The sequence below is a fragment of the Scyliorhinus torazame genome, chromosome 2, assembly GCF_047496885.1.
Source record: "Scyliorhinus torazame isolate Kashiwa2021f chromosome 2, sScyTor2.1, whole genome shotgun sequence".
Taxonomy (NCBI): Eukaryota; Metazoa; Chordata; class Chondrichthyes; order Carcharhiniformes; family Scyliorhinidae; genus Scyliorhinus; species Scyliorhinus torazame.
The window spans coordinates 105,343,578-105,362,870 of record NC_092708.1 but is presented as its reverse complement, the minus strand read 5'-3'; the positions used below and the strand labels follow the sequence as shown (position 1 = coordinate 105,362,870).

The 19,293-nt window shown below is 46.2% G+C and overlaps 1 non-coding gene across 1 annotated transcript; it reads left to right on the top strand.

Annotated features, from left to right (window-relative positions):
- The first annotated feature begins 18,227 nt into the window (after positions 1-18,227).
- On the top strand, positions 18,228-18,299 carry trnav-cac (transfer RNA valine (anticodon CAC)). Its single transcript has one exon. It is a non-coding gene; the product is annotated as a tRNA-Val (tRNA).
- The last annotated feature ends 994 nt before the right edge of the window (positions 18,300-19,293 follow it).

Here is a 19,293-nt window from a genome sequence, read left to right as displayed (position 1 = left end):
GGACAACAAACATCTTTAAGCTCCATTAGGGAACTCAGCACCTGGGTTTGAAGGATACCAAGGCCCAGCTGGCAAAATGCACTGCGGAACCAATGACCACCATTGAGACCACAGTGATCCTGGTTACCCACGGACAACAGTCAGTCCAGCTATCATTGGTCCATGCAAAGACCTTGACATGGCCTCCCAGGCCTAGACAGGTTACAAAGATTCCACCTGGACTGGCAACAAATCTTCCAGATGGGTACTGGCGTTTTGTACAAAGTCCTCAGAAAGGAAGGCCTGGGAAAGACACAGGGGGCCACAGCTATAATTTACGTTGACCCGGAGGCCCAACCCAAATCATTTAAGGCACGTCCGGTTCCAGACACCTTGCTTACAAAAGTGGATGACGAATTGAGCCAGTTGGAGAACTTGAGGATCATACACCTGGTCCAGTTTGCAGAGTGGGCAGCGCCAGTGAACCCAGTGCCAAAGCCAGACAACTTGGTTCCCCTGTGTAGCGACTACAAGATGACAGTCAACAGGCCCCTGCTTGGACAGGTACCCCATGCCACGTGTAGACGACCTATACGTGGAGCTGGCTGGGGGTCACTCATTCATGCAGCTGGACATGACTCACACATACCTTCAGTTGGATTTAGACATGGTGTCTAGAAAATATGGCACCATCAACACCCACAGGAGGTTGGTTGTATGAGTACACCCAGCTTCCATTTGGGGTGTTGTCAGCGTGTGCGATTTTCCAGCAAGTAATGGAAAACATCCTCCAAGGGCTTCCCAGGATGGTTATCTAGCTGGATGGTGTACTCAGTACAGGAGTGACCAAGACGGAATACCTGGGCAACCTAGAAGAGGGTCCTTCGATGATTTCCAGATATGGGCGTCTTCCTGAAGAAGGGAAATGCGTCTTCCAGGTGAAAAAGTTCATATAAATGGGATACAATATCGATAAGGATGGGTTGCATCCTGTGAAGGAAAATGTCCGGGCTAGCAAGCGAGCCCTGACAACTGAGAACCCGACAGAGCTGATGTCATTCCTAGGTCTCATCAATTATTATGGAAAGTTCATCCCGAACTTGACTACCTTGCTGGCGCCCTTGCACACACTTTTTGATGAACCATAAATAGTTGTGGAGAGGGCTGCAAGTGGAAGAATTCGCCAGAATGAAGCGGCAACTATTATCTTCCAAATTATTGATGCACTACTACCCCACTACCCCGGTAATGCATCTTGGAAGGTCGAATACAGATAGGGAATATACAGTGACTGGTAGAACCCTCAAGAGTATTGAGCATCAGAGAGCATAGAACCTTAGTTAGGCCATACTTGGAATATAGTGTTCAATTCTGGTCACCACACTACCAGAAGGATGTGGAGGCTGTAGAGAGGGTGAAGAAGAGATTTACCAGGATGTTGCCTGGTATGGAGGGCATTAGCTATGAGGAGCGTTTGAATAAACTTGGTTTGTTCTCACTGGAACAAAGGAGGTTGAGGGGCGAGCTGATAGAAGTCTACAAAGGTATGAGGGGCATAGACAGAGTGGATAGTCAGAGACTTTTTCCCAGGGTAGAGGGGTCAATTACTGGGGGGCATAGGTTTAAGGTGCGAGGGGCAAGGTTTAGAGGAGATGTACGAGGCAAGTTTTTTACACAGAGGGTAGTGGGTGCCTGGAACTCGCTGCCGGAGGAGGTGGTGGAAGCAGGGACGATAGCGACATTTAAGGGGCATCTTGACAAATACATGAATAGGATGGGAATAGAAGGATACGGACCCAGGAAGTGTAGAAGATTTTAGTTTAGACGGGCAGCATGGTCGGCACAAGCTTGGAGGGCCGAAGGGGCTGTTCCTGTGCTGTACTTTTCTTTGTTCTTTGTTCTTAGCAAGACATTCAACCTCTCTTGTCAACCATGGTTCCCTCACTCAACCATCTCTTCCCTGCCTGACAGGGACATACATATCAAGGACACGTAATATGTGTTCCTTGAACAAGTTCCTATTTCAATTGTGTCCTTCCCTGGCAGCCTATGTTCCCAACTTATGCACTTCAGTTCTTGTCTGACAGCATCGTATTTACCCTTCCCCCAATTGTAAATCTTGCCCTGTTGCACGCACCTATCCCTCTCCATTACTCAAGTGAAAGTCACAGAATTGTGGTCACTATCTCCAAAATGCTCCCCCACTAACAAATCTATCACTTGCCCTGGTTCATTACCAAGTACCAAATCCAATATGGCCTCCCCTCTGGTCGGACAATCTACACACTGTGTTAGAAAAGCTTCCTGGACACACTGCACAAACACCACCCCACCCAAACTATTTGATCTAAAGAGTTTCCACTCAATATTTGGGAAGTCACCCATGACTACTACCCTGTGATTTCTGCACCTTTCCAAAATCTGTTTCCCAATCTGTTAACCATTGTGCCACCCTGCCACCCACTTGAAAGAAAACAAGCTCACTACAGTTTAAGTTTCTTTACAATGGCTTCACAGTTTCATAGAAGTACTTAATATCATAACTTCTAGCAAATAGATTATCTGGGGAGGGATGGCCATAGTGATATTGTCACTGGACTGGTGAACCAGAGATCCAGAGTAATGCCCTGCGAACTGCAGGTGGTGAAACTTTAATTCAATAAAAATTTGTAATTAAAAGTCTAATGATGACCATAAAACCATTGGTGATTGATGTAAAAGGCCACCTGGTTCATTGATGTCTTTCAGGGAAGTAAATCTGCCATCCTTACCTGGTCTGGCCTACATGTGACTCCAGACCCACAGCAATGTGATTTGGACTTCCTCATAAGCTAATCTTCTCAACTCCAGAATCAACCGAGTGAATCTTCTCTGCACCCCCTCCAGTGCCTTTCTCAAATAAGGAGACCAAAACAGTACTCCAGGTGTAGCCTCACCATCACCGTATACAGCTGCAACATTACATCCCTGTTTTTAAACTCCATCCTTCTAGCAATGAAGGACAAAATTCCATTTGCCTTCTGCTGCACCAACGTTTTGAGATTCATACACAAGAACACCCAAGTCCCCTGCACAGCAGCATGCTGCAATTTTTTGCCATTTAAATAATAGTCCATTTTGTTGTTATTCCTACCAAAATGGATGACCTCACATTTACCAACATTGTACTCCATCTGCTAGATCCTTGCCAACTCACTTAAACTATCTATATCCCTCTGCGGGCTTTCAGTGCTCTCTTCCCACGTTACTCTACCATTCATCTTCGTGTCATCTGCAAACTTTAAAAAAAATTTAGAGTACCCAATTATTTTTTTTTCCAATTAAGGGGCAATTTAGTATGGCCAATCCACCTAACCTGCACATTTTTGGGTCGTGGGGGTGAAACCCACGCAGACACGGGGAGAATGTGCAAACTCCACACGGACGATGTCCCAGGGCTGGGATTCAAACCCGGGTCCTCAGCGCCGTAGGCAGCAGAGCTAACCACTGTGCCACGTGCCACTCGCTTCATCTGCAAACTTTGATACATTACACTTGGTCCCCAACTCCAGATCATCTATGTAAATTGTAAACAATTGCGGTCCAAAAACTGATCCCTGAGGCTCACCACTAGCCCCTGATCACCAACCAGAAAAACACCCATTTATCCCCACTCTTTGCTTTCTGTTGCAATCTCCATGCTTGGGGATTGAGCCTGGGGGATAACTGGAATATGAGAGGGCACAGGTGCTGGCAGGGGTGAGGGTGAATGCCCCATGGATGATCATCATTGAACATCATACCTTAATTAACACTTTCAGCTGCTGCCAGTGGATAGCTTCTATCTCCCTGCTTAGGTCCCTGGATAAGACAGAATTAAACAATACTTGCAGTTAAATGTGAAATCAAATGCAAACATTATTATTAAAAGTCACAGCACTAAAACGATTTTAAAACACTCCCTCGAAAGTATTCTACTTGTTGCAGACAACTGAGGGTGAGGGAAAATGGGAAAAATGTTATCTCGCCATCCCTCTACCATTCGTAACATAAGTTTTTAAAGGATACAGAACAGAGATGAATAAGCCGAGTTAGGTACAGTATGAGCTAACTGAATAGCATCACAGGCTCAAAGGGCTGAATAGCCTTCTTCCATTCCTTGAATCTTTAGAGGCACTAAATAAATGCAAGTTGTTGTTGCTCCATTGTAATTAGCAGAGGGCCTCATCAATTAGTGCAGGGATGATGGTTTACAATGTACACAAATGATTTGGAAGTGGGGACGAGAAAACTAATCCTCTGAGTTTGTGGATAATCTCAAACTGGAACAGACTACAAACAAATGAAAACAGGCTAATTAAAAATAGAAGGAACTAGATAGACTGGGAAGTTGGGTTGATGAGCAGCGTATCTCATTTAATGTGGATAAATGCAAAGTCCTGAGATTGGAAAAGGATAATAAAAAGTGAGAATACAAGCTAAATAGTTTTACCCTAAAGGACAAGACACAGGAGAGGGATTTGGGCACTGGTGGAAAGGTTGCTGAAATGAACAGCATATTGTGCAGCAGCAATAAAAAAACAAATGGTGTCATTAGCTGTCTAGCCAAAGAAATAGAGCACGAAGATTGAGATTGTACAGAGCACTGATTTGAGCTCAGCTGGAATACTATGTACACTTCCGATTACCACATTATGAGAAAGAATTGGAAAGGCACACGCTGAGTGCAGAGGGCAACAAAATTTAGAGCTGGTGTTAGGTTTCCCAATCAAGGTGAGACTGCAGAAGCTGGGAACATTTACATTGGGAACAGAAGGCTAAGGTATTCAAAATCCTAACGGGTATTGACATGATAAATATCAATATATAATCAGAGATTCCACAATATAAGAGCACAGCCTAAAACCTATAAAAGAAAGTGTGAATATTTAGACCTAAGCTGGTTAATACATGGGATACATTGCAAAAATTATATCAACCAATTCAAGAGACAATAGGATAAGAACCTGCAAAATATTTAAGTCTACTTTGGAGATTTCATGGGAAGGTGCCCTTTACCTCCTCCCTGCTCACCATCCAAGGGCCTAAACATGCCTTTCAGGTGAGGCAGTGCTTCACATGCATCTCCTTCAATCTGGTCTATTGCATTTGCTGCTCCCAATGCGGTCTACTCTACATTAGAGACACTACGTTGGAGACACGGGCAGCACGGTAGCATGGTGGTTAGCACAATTGCTTCACAGCTCCAGGGCCCCAGGTTCGATTCCCGGCTTGGGTCACTGTCTGTATGGAGTCTGCACGTTCTCCCCGTGTGTGCGTGGGTTTTCTCCGGGTGCTCCGGTTTCCTCCCACAGTCCAAAGATGTGCAGAATAGGTGGATTGGCCATGATAAATTGCCCTTAGTGTCCAAAATTGCCCTTAGTGTTGGGTGGGGTTACTGGGTTATGGGGATAGGGTGGAGGTGGGGGCTTGGGTAGGGTGCTCTTTCAAAGAGCCGGTGCAGATTCGATGGGCCGAATGGCCTCCTTCTGTACTGTAAATTCTATGGAAATAAACGAAGACTGGGCGACAGCTTTGCAGAGCACCTTCGGTCTGTCCACAAGCAGGACACAGCCCTTCCTGTCGCTGGCCATTTCACCTCACCGTCCTGCTCTCATGTCCACATGTCTGTCCTTGGCCTGCTGCAATGTTCCAGTGAAGCGCAATGCCAACTGAAGGAACAGCACATCATCTTCCCATTAGGTAGGTTACAGCCTTACGGACTTAACACTGATTTGAACAACTTCAAATTGTGAACTCCCTCTTTTACATTTACCCTTCTTTTATTTCCATGGAATTTCTATAGTGCAGAAGGATGCCATTCGGCCCATCACGTCTCCACCAACCCTCTGAAAGAGCACCCTACCTAGCCTCATTCCACCACCTATCCCCGTAACCCAACCTGATCCGCACATCTTTGGACACAATGGGGCAATTTAGCATGGCCAATCCAGCTAACCTGCACATGTTTAGACTGTGTGAGGAAAGGCGAACTGCTTTGCTGCTCACGGTGGCGGGTCTGTAAGCAATTGAAATACATAATACTTTTGATTTTGATAGTGAAGAGGAGAGCAAGAGATACAATGAAGTCATCGGGTACTTTGATCGGCATTGCTCTCCCAAAAAGAATGAAACATTTCAAAGATACATTTTTCCTACACGTACCCAGAAACCAGGCAAATCTTTCGACAGTTTTGTCACTGACATGAGGCTGAAGGCCCAGTCCTGAAATTTCAGTAGTCTGAAATCTTCAATGATCCGTAACCAAATTGTATTTGGTATATCAAATGGCAAGCAGCGTGAGAGATTGCTGCGGAAAGAAGATTTGATATTGGAACAAGCAATAAAGATTTGCCATGCGAGTGAGTTAGCTGCACAGCAAATCAACACACTCAGCTCAAAACACTTTGGTGCCAACATGGAGAAAGACGCCAGCGCCATTAGTACTGTGACACAGGTCAATAAGAAACATGGTCTCAGTGCGGGCGCCCATTTAAGCTGCCGAAAGGAACCGCCAACTTGTACCAGAAATGTGACAACCGACATGGCCCATGGCAACTTCCGGCCCTTGGAAAAGTATGTTCCAGGTATGGCCGTATCGGCTGATGTGTTAAGTAAGTTGGTTCAACGTTGACTGCAACTGGATGCTGTGAAACTAGAAACAGGCTTCTGACACAGGAGATGGTCCAACACTGTTTCATTGAACTTCCTGATTGCTGTACATAGTCTGCTGTGAGTTGACATTCTATCAATCTAACTGATAACCTCCTACTGGCTTGACCAGACTAACTCTCTACCTCATGGTGATAGTGCTCACTGGCTTGTGCACTCTTACTATCTCAGTAGCTGTGTCCTGTAGAGAGAGGGAGAGTCTTAATGCCCTGTGTGCTTTATAGTGGTGGTGTCCTGTCTGGTAATTGGTTGTTATGTGTTGTGTGTGTCCATTGGTTATCCTGTGTGTCAATCACTGCCTGTCTGCACCTCATTATATACATGAGTGGATATTATGACATCTCCCCTTTTTGAAGTAAAATGTACAAGATTTAAGTCTATAGATTCAGTCTTTGTGGCGGGCGACGAATTCTTGTTGATCGCCACAGAGGTGCAGGGGGGGATGCTGGCACTTGGACAGGCGGGATTGCTGCCATGTTGGTGGCATCATGGAGAGGCAGGATCGCTGCCAGATCGGTGGCCTCGTGGTGCAAGATGTCCGGAGGAGGCATGATGACATGCGGAGAAGTGCGGCCAGGCAGTGGGCAGAGAACCTTTTGTAGCACCCTCCTGTTGCGCCGTAGAATGGAGCCATCAGACATTTGGACAACGAAGGACCTGGGGGCAGCCTGCCTGGCGACAATAGCTGGGGCTGACCAGCCTCCCTCAGGCAACTGGACGCGAACAACATCGTCTGGAGCCAGCGCAGGTAGATCCTTGGCATGAGCATCACACATGATCTTCTGCTGGTCCCTGGATCGCTGCACTTTCTGCAGCACCGTGAGGTGGTCAAGGTCTGGAACATGGATGGCTGGAACAGTCGTCCTCAGGTTGCGGTTCATGAGCAGCTGCGCCGGAGACAAACCAGTCGACAGAGGGGTTGCCCTGTATGCCAACAGTGCCAGGTTGAAGTCCGAGGCTGAGTCTGCAGCCTTGCACAGCAACCGCTTGACAATATGGACCCCTTTTTCGGCCTTCCCGTTTGATTGCGGGTAATGGGGACTGGATGTGATGTGACTGAAGTGATAGGATCGTGCAAAGTCGGACCACTCTTGGCTGTAGAAACATGGGCCGTTGTCACTCATTACTGTGAGTGGTATGCCGTGCCTGGCAAACGTCTCTTTGCAGGCTTTAATCACTGACTTGGATGTGAGGTCCGACAGTTTCACCACTTCCGGGTAGCTGGAGAAGTAGTCGACTAAGAGCATGTAGTCACGCCCATTGGCGTGAAAGAGGTCTATCCCCACCTTGGACCACGGGGAAGTCACGATCTCGTGGAGTTGCAGTGTTTCCTTGGGCTGAGCTGGTTGAAACTTCTGTCATGTTGTGCAGTTGAGGACCGTGTTGACAATGTCCTGGCTGATAGTAGACTGCCTGCCGAGCTCTGCGTCGACATTTGTCAACCCAAAGGTGACCCTCATGGATCTGTCAGCACCATGGCTTGCATGATTTGGGGAATGACGATTCTATCTAGTTTAAGAAGGGTCCCCTTGACGACCGTTAACTCATCCTTAACGTTGAAGAACTGGGGGCACTGCCCCTTTTGCCAGCCATGGGCAAGGTGTTGCATCATGCGCTGCAGTAGAGGATCTTTGGCAGTTTCTTCACGTATCTGGACAACTCATTCATCAGTGGCTGGGAGGTTGCTGGCACACAACTTCACCTGTGCCTCGATGTGGCGAATGAAGTCGCCCGGTTCACACGGCATGGTGATGGAGCGGGATAGGGCATCCGCGATGATCAGCTCCTTGCCCAGTGTGTAGATGAGTTCGAAGTCATATCGGTGGAGACGAAGAAGAATTTGCTGCAGCCGAGCTGTCATGTCATTTAATTCCTTCCGGATTATGTGGACTAAAGGCCTGTGGTCTGTTTCCACCGTGAACTTCGGCAGAGCGTATACGTAGTCATGAAACTTGACTATTCCTGTCAGGAGACCCAGACACTCCTTTTCGATCTGGGCATACCGTTGTTCGGTCGGAGTCATGGCCCTGGAGGCATATGACACTGGAGCCCAGGACGAGGAATCGTCTCGCTGGAGGAGCACCGCCCCAATGCCATCCTGGCTTACGTCTGTGGATATCTTGGTATCCTTGGTTAGGTCAAAGAACGCCAGTACTGGGGCTGTGGTGAGGTTCGCCTTCAGCTCAAGCCACTCCGCTTGATGTGCGGGAAGCCACTGGAACACTGTCGACTTTTTAACGAGATGCCGGAGGGCCGTGGTGTGGGATGCCACTTTGGGAATGAATTTTCCGAGAAGATTTACCATCCCGAGGAAGTGGAGGACCGCCTTTTTGTCCACTGGTGTCTTCATGGCATTGATTTCCAGCACCTTGCCGGTGTCAGGTTGCACACCTTGCTGTGAAATGTGGTCACCTAAAAACTTGATAGCGGACCGCCAAAATGAGCATTTGGTCCTGTTGAGCTGGAGGCCATTTTCATGAATCCTCTGGAAAACCTGTTTGAGGCGAGCAATGTGATCCTCGGGCATCGTGGACCAGACGATCACGTCGTCCACATAGACTCGCACCCGCTCGATGCCATCCAGCATTTGCTCTTTCATGCGATGAAATACTTTGGAAGCTGATATGATACCAAAAGGCATGCGGTTGTAGCAGTACCTGCCGAATGGAGTGTTAAACGTGCACAGCTTTCGATTGGACTCGACCAGCTGAATTTGGCAGAAGCCACGGGAGGCGTCCGGCTTGGTAAAGGATTTGGCGTGAGCCATCTCACAGGTCAATTCTTCACACTTCGGGATCGGGTAATGCTCTTGCATGATGTTGCGATTCAGGTGTTTGGGATCAATGCAAATGCGGAGTTCGCCAGAGAGTTCCGTGATGCAGACCATGGAGCTGACCCAGTCTGTGGGTTCCGTGACCTTTGAGATGATGCCCTGGTCTTGGAGCTCTCGTAGCTGCGTTTTCAGACGATCCTTGAGAGGAGCCGGCACCCGGCGTTGCGCATGGATGACTGGGGCGGCATTCGGCTTGAGCAATATCTTGTAGCGATATGGGAACGTGCCCATCCCATCAAACACACTGGGTATTGTGTGAGAATGCCGTCTATCTTAGCCTGGAGATTCGCATTGGGCGAGGCCATCGCCGGTGTCGAGGACATGGCATGAACTCGCTGTACTAGATTTAGAAGTTTGCATGCCCAAGCACCGAGGAGGGGTGCCTTGTCAGGCCGGAAGATCTCAAATCTCAACGTCGCCTTGATTGCCTTGTGAGAGACACCTAGCTGACACGACCCACTGGCAGCTGTGGCATTACCATTGTAGTCAAGGAGCTGGCAGGCTGGTGGAAGAATGCTAGGTTGGTGTCGGATTCTGTCGAGGTCCGACTGTGATACGAGGTTCGCAGATGCGCCAGTGTCCAATTTAAATCGGATGCGCGACTGGTTGACCGTGATGATGGCACACCACTTGTCGTCAGGATCCACACTGAGGATTGAAAGGCGGTTGGCAGGCACGGTAGACCAACTCGCGCGTGGTGATGATGCCTACACGATATGGAGACTCGAGGCAGTCAGCATCGGGGTCCGTTGGATCAGAATCCTGCATGCCTTGTTCTACACAGCGGACACGTCTGCACTGCAGCTGGGATCGCTGGCTGTTGTTCGGTGGAGCGGACCTGCAGAAGGCCGCATAGTGGCCAGGCTTTCCACACTGTAGACATCGCTTGCCTTTGGCTGGATATTGCCGCTTTAAATGGGCGGAGCCACAATTCAGACACGTCATGACGCTGATGTCAGCATGTTCTGTGTGCCAGCGCGCATGCGCAGTGCGGTCGACCGACCGCGCATGCGCCTCAGGGTCTTTGGCCTCATCGTCCACCCGGTCGTGGCGCGCATGCATGGGGACCCGGGAAAAGTGAGTGAAACAGCCACTCTCCTCGATGCTCAGACCTTGCATTTTCGCTATGGCCTGCACCCTTTCTGCCTCGTGGGAGGCCAGTTTTGCAGTTTCTGCTGCCCTGATGCGGGAGTAGCGATTTCTGGCATGCTCATGGACAACGCACGTTTTGATGACGACGGAGAGGGTCAACTGATTGATTTTGAGGAGCTGCTCCCGCAGGGAGTCGGACTGGACCCCGAAAACGATCTGATCCCGGATCATGGAATCAGTCGTCGAGTCATAATTACATAACTGCGCTAGGATGCGGAGATGGGTCAAGAAGGACTGAAAAGGTTCATCCTTACCCTGAAGCCTCTGTTGGAAGATGTACCGTTCAAAGCTCTCATTCACCTCAATGTCGCAGTGGCTGTCGAATTTCAGCAGAATTGTCTTGAACATTGTCTTGTCTTCGCCATCGGCAAACGTAAACGAGTTATAGATGTGGATGGCGTGATCCCCCGCAGTCGACAAGAACAGCACGATCTTTCTGGCATCCGATGCTGCCTCGAGGTTGGAGGCCTCGATGTACAGAAGGAACTTTTGTTTGAAGACTTTCCAGTTGGTGCCAAGGTTGCCAGAGATCCGGAGTTGCGAAGGAGGCTGGATCTTCTCCATGCCGCTGGATGGCTGCTTGCTGGTCATTGCAGATACACTCGAGGTAGGTTTGTTAGGATTAATAGCACTCTGGTACCATGATGTGTTAAGTAAGTTGGTTCAACGTTGACTACAACTGGATGCAGTGAAACTAAAAACAGGCTTCTGACACAGGAGATGGTCCAACACTGCTTTATTGAACTTCCTGATTGCTGTACATAGTCTGCTGTGAGTTGACACTCCATCAATCTAACTGATAACCTCCTCCTGGCTTGACCAGACTAACTCTCTACCTCATGGTGATAGTGCTCACTGGCTTGTGCACTCTTACTATCTCAGTAGCTGTCTCCTGTAGAGAGAGGGAGAGTCTTAATGCCCTGTCTGCTTTATAGTGGTGGTGTCCTGTCTGGTGATTGGTTGTTATGTGTTGTGTGTGTTCATTGGTTATCCTGTGTGTTAATCATGCCTGTCTGCATCTCATTATATACATGAGTGGATATTATGACACGGCCATTTTGCGAAACAGTGTTTTTCGCATCCTACAGTGGACCAGATGGAGTCGATCAATGCAATTAATGAGATGACCCTTGGTGAATTATTTTTCATGGATCTAATCTGAACCAAGGACAAGATGAGTCCGAAAACAAAAGAGGAAGACGTTTTGATGACCAATTGGAACGACAGTTCTAATCCAGCTGACACCGTCAAAAGCAGATGGATCATTCCAGTGATGTTAAATGACACTGATAAAATACAAACTTGACACAGGAGCAAAGGCAAACCTCCTCAGTTTGGGTTATCTGCATGGCCTCCGAGTGCCACCGAGAGTCATAAGGGTTCATTGCATAGACAAGATCACAGAGCACAACATGTCCCTAGGAATTTATTTTCATTTCTTCCCTTGATTAATTTTTCCATCCCCCTTCCCATATTGTTTTTCTTACCACTGTCTCCGCTCCCCCTACCCCACCAAATGAGAGCCATCTGTTCCCTATTCCAGGTTGTCCTTTGACATCCTGCTTACCTTTTTTATGCTATCAACACATTCTGATTTCTAAATGTGCCACTATCAGCCCCCTTCCTAGCCATGATCACTACCATTGACATTTTTGTCCACAACATATTTGTCAATCTTTCCCTAAACTCACCTATCCCTGGCCCTCTATCCAGCCCTTACAGCTCCAACCACTCCTACCGCCCCCACTACAGTATAATTCTCATTCTATTTCTAGTTCTCTCTAGCTCTGAAGGAGAGCCTGCCAGACTTAAAACATTAACTTTGTTCTCTCTCCACAGATGCTTTCAGACCTGCTGAGAATTTCCATCATTTTCTGTTTTTGTTTTAGATTCGAGCGTCTGCAGAAATTGGCTTTTAAATTCAGTTTTTTTAATTTACTTTCCTTACCGGGTTTGTAACATTGGGAAGTAAAGCCTAGGGTTCTTCAAGGGTTTGGTGAAGGGAGGTAACCTAACAGATAGCAGCATCACTAGGAACCCAGTGTCTAGAGCATTGTGAAGATGTATTGAATCTGTCAATACCATAGCAGTGGGAGCTAACACAATAATTTTTTTCTTAATTCTTTTATGCGGCAGCACGGTAGCACAGTGGTTAGCACAGTCACTTCACAGCTCCAGGGTCCAAGGCTCGATTCCCGCTTGGGTCACTGCCAGTGCGGAGTCTGCACGTTCTCCCCTTGTCTATGTGGGTTTCCTCCGGGTGCTCCGGTTTCCTCCCACAGTCCAAAGATGTACAGGTTGGGTGGATTGGCCATGTTAAATTGCCCTTAGTGTCCAAAAAAGGTTAGGTGAGGTTACTGGGTTCCGGGAATTAGTTGGAAATGTGGGTTTAAATGAGATGCTCTTTCCAAAGGCCGGTGCAGACTCGATTGGCCGAATGGCCTCTTTCTGCACTGTAAATTCTATGATTCGATGATTCCATGAGATGTGGACATCGCTGACAAGGCCAGCATTTGTTGCCCATCCCTATTTGCCCTTGAACTGAATGGTAGTTAAGGGACAACCATATTGTTGTGTATCTGAAGTCACATGTAGGCCAGGCCATGTCAGGATGGCAGATTTCCTTTCCTAAAGAACAATCAACAATGGTTTCATGGTCAGCAGTGGACTTTTAATTCCAGGTTTTATTGAATTCAAATTTCACCATCTGCCATGGTGAGATTTGAACCCAGAACCCCTTGGGCCTCTGGATTACTAGCCAGTGACTATACCGCCTCCTTCTACACTGTACTTCTATGACTTTGGGGGCCATATCCCTCTATTACCATCCTATTCAAGTCTTTGTTGGGCATGTCTTAGGCATGACCTTCCTCTGACAAAGCCATGCTGACAATCCCTGATCAAACCTTGCCTCTCCAAGTGGAGATAGATTCTCTCCTTCGGACTTTACTTCAATAGTTTCCCTCCCACTAACGTGAGGGTCATTTGTCTGTAGTTTCCCGGCTTATCTATGATTCTATGATTATCTCTCCAACTCTCCTTGAATAGTGGAACCACATTAGCTGTTCTCTAGTCCTGTGGCACCTCCCCCATGGCCAAAGAGGAATGAAAGTCAGAGCCCCTGTAATCTCTGCCCTCACCTCCCACAGCAGCCTGGGACACAATTCATCCAGACCTGGAAATGCGTCCGTTTTTAAGCCTGCCAACACGTTTAATACCTTGCCACTCCGATGCTAATTTACTCAAGATCCTCACAGTCACTCTCCCCGAGTTCCATGCCTACATCGTCATTCTCTTGGGTGAAGACAGGTGTGAAATATTCATTCAATGCCCTATCAATGTCCTTTGGTTCCTCCCACAGATTGCCCCCGTGGTCCCGAATGGACCCCACTCTCTCCCTGGTTATCCTCTTCCCATTGATATACTTAAAGAATATCTTGAGATTTTCCCTACTTTTACCAGCCAGAGTGTTCTCATATCCCCTCTTTGCTCTCCTAAATGCTTTCTTAAACTTCATCCTGCACTTTCTGTTTTCCACTAATGCCTCCATTGATTTGTTGAGCCTGTACCCTCCCTACTTCCTGTGGTAATGAATTCCACAGGCTCACCACTCTTTGTGTGAAGAAATGTCTCCTCACTCTGTCCGAAATGGTTTACCCTGAATCCCCAGACTGTGACACCTGGTTCTGGACACACCCACCATCGGGAATATCTTCCCTGTATCTACCCTGTCCAGTCCCGTTAGAACTTTATAAGTCTCTATGAGATTCCCCGTCATTTTTCTGAACTCCAGCGAGAACAAACCTAACCTAATCAATCTCTCCTCATATGACAGTCCCGTCATCCCTGGAATCAGCCTGGTAAATCTTCGCTGCGCTCCCTCAAGAGCAAGAACACCCTTTCCCAGAAAAGGAGACCAAAACTGCACTCAATATTCTAGGTGTGGCCTCACCAAGGCCTTGTATAAATGCAGCAACACATCCCTGCAATGAAGACAACATTCCATTAGCCTTCTTTACTGCCCAGTGCACCCTGCATGCTTATCTTAGCGACTGGTGCACAAGGACACCCAGGTCCCGCTGCACACTCCCCTTTCCCAATTTACAAATGTTCAGGTTGTAATCTACCTTCCTGTTTTTGCTTCCAAAGTGAAACCTCACACTTATCCAAACTATACTGCATCTACCATTGATTTGCCCAGTCGCCCACCTGTCCAGGATTTCTGCATCCTCGTCACAGTTCAACCTTCCACCCAACTTGGTATCATCTGCAAATGTTGAGATGTTACGTTTCGTTCCCTCATCCAAATCATTAATATATATTGTGATTAGCTGGTGTCCCAGCACTGATCCCTGTGCACCCCACTTGTCACTGCCTGCCAATTTGAAAAGAAGCATTAATTCCTACTCTTTGTTTCCTCTCTGCCAACCAGTTTTCTATCCACCTCAATACACTTCCCCAATCCCATCTGGTTTAATCTTGTACAATAATCTCTTATGTGGGACTTTGTCAAACGCCTTCTGAAAGTCCAAATATACCACATCGACTGGCTCCCCTTGTCGACTGTACTGGTTGCATTTTCAAAGAATTCCAACAGATTTGTCAAGCTTGATTTCCCCTTCATAAATCTATGCTGACTCAATTTCTTGATCGTGGATACATTTGTCTTTACCAATCTCTTTACATACCTATAGAAATTCTTAGCATCAGTCTTTATGCCCCCTGAAAGCTTACTTTGGTACTGCATTTTCCCCTTCTTAATCAATCTTTTGGTCCTTCTTTGCTGAATTCTAAACTGCTCCCAATCCTCAGACCTATTATTTTTCTTGGCCAATTCTTGGCTTCTTCCTTGGATCGGAAACTGTTTCTAATTTCCTTTGTAAGCCATGGATTGGCCCTGTTACCCATTTTGCTTTTGTGCCAGACAGGAATGAACAGTTGCTGTAGTTCCCTTATGCGTTCCTTGAATGTTTGTCATTGACTGTCCACTGTCATATCTTTAAGTAACTCTCCCCAATTTATCAAGGCCAACTCACGCCGTATATCTTCATAGTTTCCTTTATTAAGATTCAGCACCCTAGTCTCCGAATCAACTACTTTACTCTCCACCTTGATAAAAAATTCTAGCATGTTATGGTCGCTCATCCCCAAGGGGTCTCGTACAGCCAGATTGGCAATGATTCCCTTCTCATTACACAGTACCCAGTGTAAGTTGGCCTGCTCTCTAGTTGGTTCCTCCATATATTGGTCAAGAAAACCATTCCGTGTACAGTCCAGGAATTCCTCGTCTACGGCATTGTGGCTAATTTGATTTGCCCAATCTATGTGCAGACTAAAATCACCCATGATCACCAATAATCCCTCATTACATGCATCTCTAATTTTCTGTTTAATGCCATTCCCAACATCACCAGTGTAGTTTGGGGATCTATAGATGACACCCACTAATGTTTTGTGCCCCTTGGTATTTCTCAATTCTTGTAGTGTCTTGCATCATGAAGATTGTTGCAAAGTATTTATTTAGCTCCTCTCTCATTTCCTGGTTCCCCATTATTTTTAGCCTGATCTCTGGTTGAATCCACAACATATCATTCTATGAAACTATCTCAAATACACTATATGAACTCTTCCTCATGGCTACCTCTGCCAATTAGATTTTCCCAGTCTACATGGATATTAAAGCCACTCTTGATTAATGCACTGCCTTTTTATCTTTATTATCACCTCATTTATTCTCTGTCCAACAGTATAGGTACTGTTTGGGGCCTATAGACTACTCCCACAAGTTTCTTCTTCCCCTTGTTATTTCTTACCACCACCCATATGGGTTTGACATCTTCTGATCCAAGATCATTTCTTGCTATTGTACGTATTTTGTCTCGTACTAACAAAGCTACTACACCATGCTTCACATCCTGCCTGTCCTTACAAACAGCCAAATATCCCGAAATATTTAGTTTCCAATTTTGATCTCCTTTGTAACCACGCCTCTGTAATGGCTATAAGATCAGACCCATTAACTTCATTTGTACTGTTCATTCATTTGTTTTGTGCCGAATAGTACGTGTATTTAAGTAAAGAGGCATTAATTTTGCCCTATTACCATTTCTTCCCTTTTTGACCCTATTTGTTGCTTTTTGGAATGTTTGCAAACTCTATCCCTTCCTGCCACACTCTGGGTAACATTATCCAAATAGTTACCTTGTAACATAAGAGGATACAGGGCAAGATCCCACAAAGGGTTAACAGCAGCTGCCAGAGCAGGATTGTAAAATGCAGATAGCCTTGGTCAAGCAGGCTAGCAAACAAGACAAACAGGATTTTGAATGAAGCCAAAAACAATGGCTCACACGTTCATTGAAAATAACTATCTTAGTGAGCAGCTGGAAAAGCATGGATGAGGTTCAGTTGAATTTAGTGACGATTCTAGGTGTGAAAATTTGCTAATACCAGGTAAATTAAAGAAAACTGGAGACTATCAGTCTACGAGAGACATAATTCAAAACCAAAATCAAAGTCAAAATTATGAGCTGAGGACACAATTGGAAAATAAAACTATAGAAATGATAGGGATTAAAGGTAACACCTCTTGAAGTCAAATCATTTTAAACATCACAAAGGACACAATGTAATCAGATCTATGAGGTGAAGTCATGTCAAAATGAGTACTTAGTTGGATTAGAATGTTTAGATCAAAGACACTTTTTACAAAGTGAAAAATGTTACTTTACAATAAAGTCATAAAAACTAGATAACTGTTAGAAAAATATATAAACCTGAAGATTGGGAACCAGAACCAGAACCAGAGTGAGAGAGAGGGGAGAAGCAGTTCAGAGCCAGATTACAGTCAGGTCGGCCATGGGAAAGGGACAGGGTAGAGCAGCCGAGCTAAAACAGCTAATACATCTAAGGAAGACTAGAATTTAAAGAGGAGCCAGAGTCAGCTCAGAGTCAGCTCAGAGATAGCCAGCAGAGATAGCTCTCACAACTCGGTACATGGGAAAGATAGGACACAGCAACCGAGCTTATCAGCGAATACATCTAAAGAAGACCAGACTTTAAAGAAGATTGATTGTCAAATTGGGCTTGAAGGTTCCTTCAACCAACCAGAAGGATCCAGAAGCAAGATCTTTTTCCTTTCTGTAAAGAAAGTATTTGCAGCTTTTAAAAGAAAAAATATAATAATAAAATAACTTAATTTAACCTGAAATAGTGGTTATTCCAAAGTCTACTTTACTTACTTAGCAATGCGGGACCCAGGATCGAAGCTACTAAGTGGTAAGTAGATGAAATCTTCGGTGAAGGTATGGGTTATACTGGGGGATAACTTGAAAATATAGTTTGACCTGAATAGCACCCACTGAAGCTTGCACCGGAGTCAGGGAGTGAGAATCCCTGTTCACCGTTTAGAATATCGGCCCTTTTTGGTATAGGTGGACTTCTAAGAATAGTGGTGAGTTTTCAAAAATACTAGTTCTTTAACTGAAAAGATGATTTATTAACAAACACGTGGAAAGATGACTAACGAACTATAGTAATGTTGGTAACTAATGAATGAATTCTCCCAGAGCTTGGGGATGTAGCTCAGTGGTAGAGTGCGCGCTTCACATGCGTGAGATCCCGTGTTCAATCCCTGGCATCTCCAGAAAGAAAGCTGCATTTTAGTGGGTGGCATGGTAGCACAGTGGTTAGCACTGTTGCTTCACAGCCCCCGGGTCCCAGATTCGATTCCCGGCTTGGGTCACTGTCTGTGCGGAGTCTGCACATTCTCCCGCGTCTGCGTGCATTTCTTTCGGGTCCTCCGGTTTCCTCCCACAGCCCAGAGACATGCAGGTTAGGTGGATCAGCCTTGTTAAATTGCCCTTAGTATCCAAAAAGGTTAAGTGGGGTTACTAGGTCACAGGGAAAGGGTGGAGGTGTGGGCTTAAGTTGGGTGCTCTTTCCAAGGGCTGGTGCAGACTCAATGGGCCAAATGGCCCTCTTCTGCACTGTTAATTCTATGCTTCTATGATTCAATTTCTGGTGCGACTATCCTCTTGTACGACTTACTACCAACTGCCGAATCTCTCCAGGCACATGGTGGATCTCTATCACCATCTGCTGGTCGGAGGTCATACCGATAACTATATACTTTGATAGATAACTATGTACATTGATGTGTACATGCTTATCACCACATCCCCTTCCTTTGGAAGTGTTAACATTTACATATGTGACTGTGCTTTACATGACACTATATGCATGATAACTTTAAACATGTACTGTACACAATTTATTAGAAGTTCAGTCTGTCAGGTTTACGACGCAATCTGGTTGATCTCCTGAGCGATGGCTGAATCGGCGATTGTGTTCCACCTTCATTTGTTGTTGGTGTTCCTGCTTGCTCTGTATTCACTGCTGCAGATGTTTCTCTGATTTCTGGCTCTGAGGGGCGGTCTGTGTTCTCTTCAAGTGTTTTGGGATTACATACCAGCTCTTCTGCTGGACTCAAAATGAAAGGACGTTGCACTTTTAACAGCGCGCATTGATTTCTACGCAAAACTGAGCCATCCTCAGGAATGACCGGAAACGAATGTGGACCTGCTTGTTGCAGTACCTTTGCAAGCCTTGATCATCCGCTTCAGTTGGCATCCTTCAGT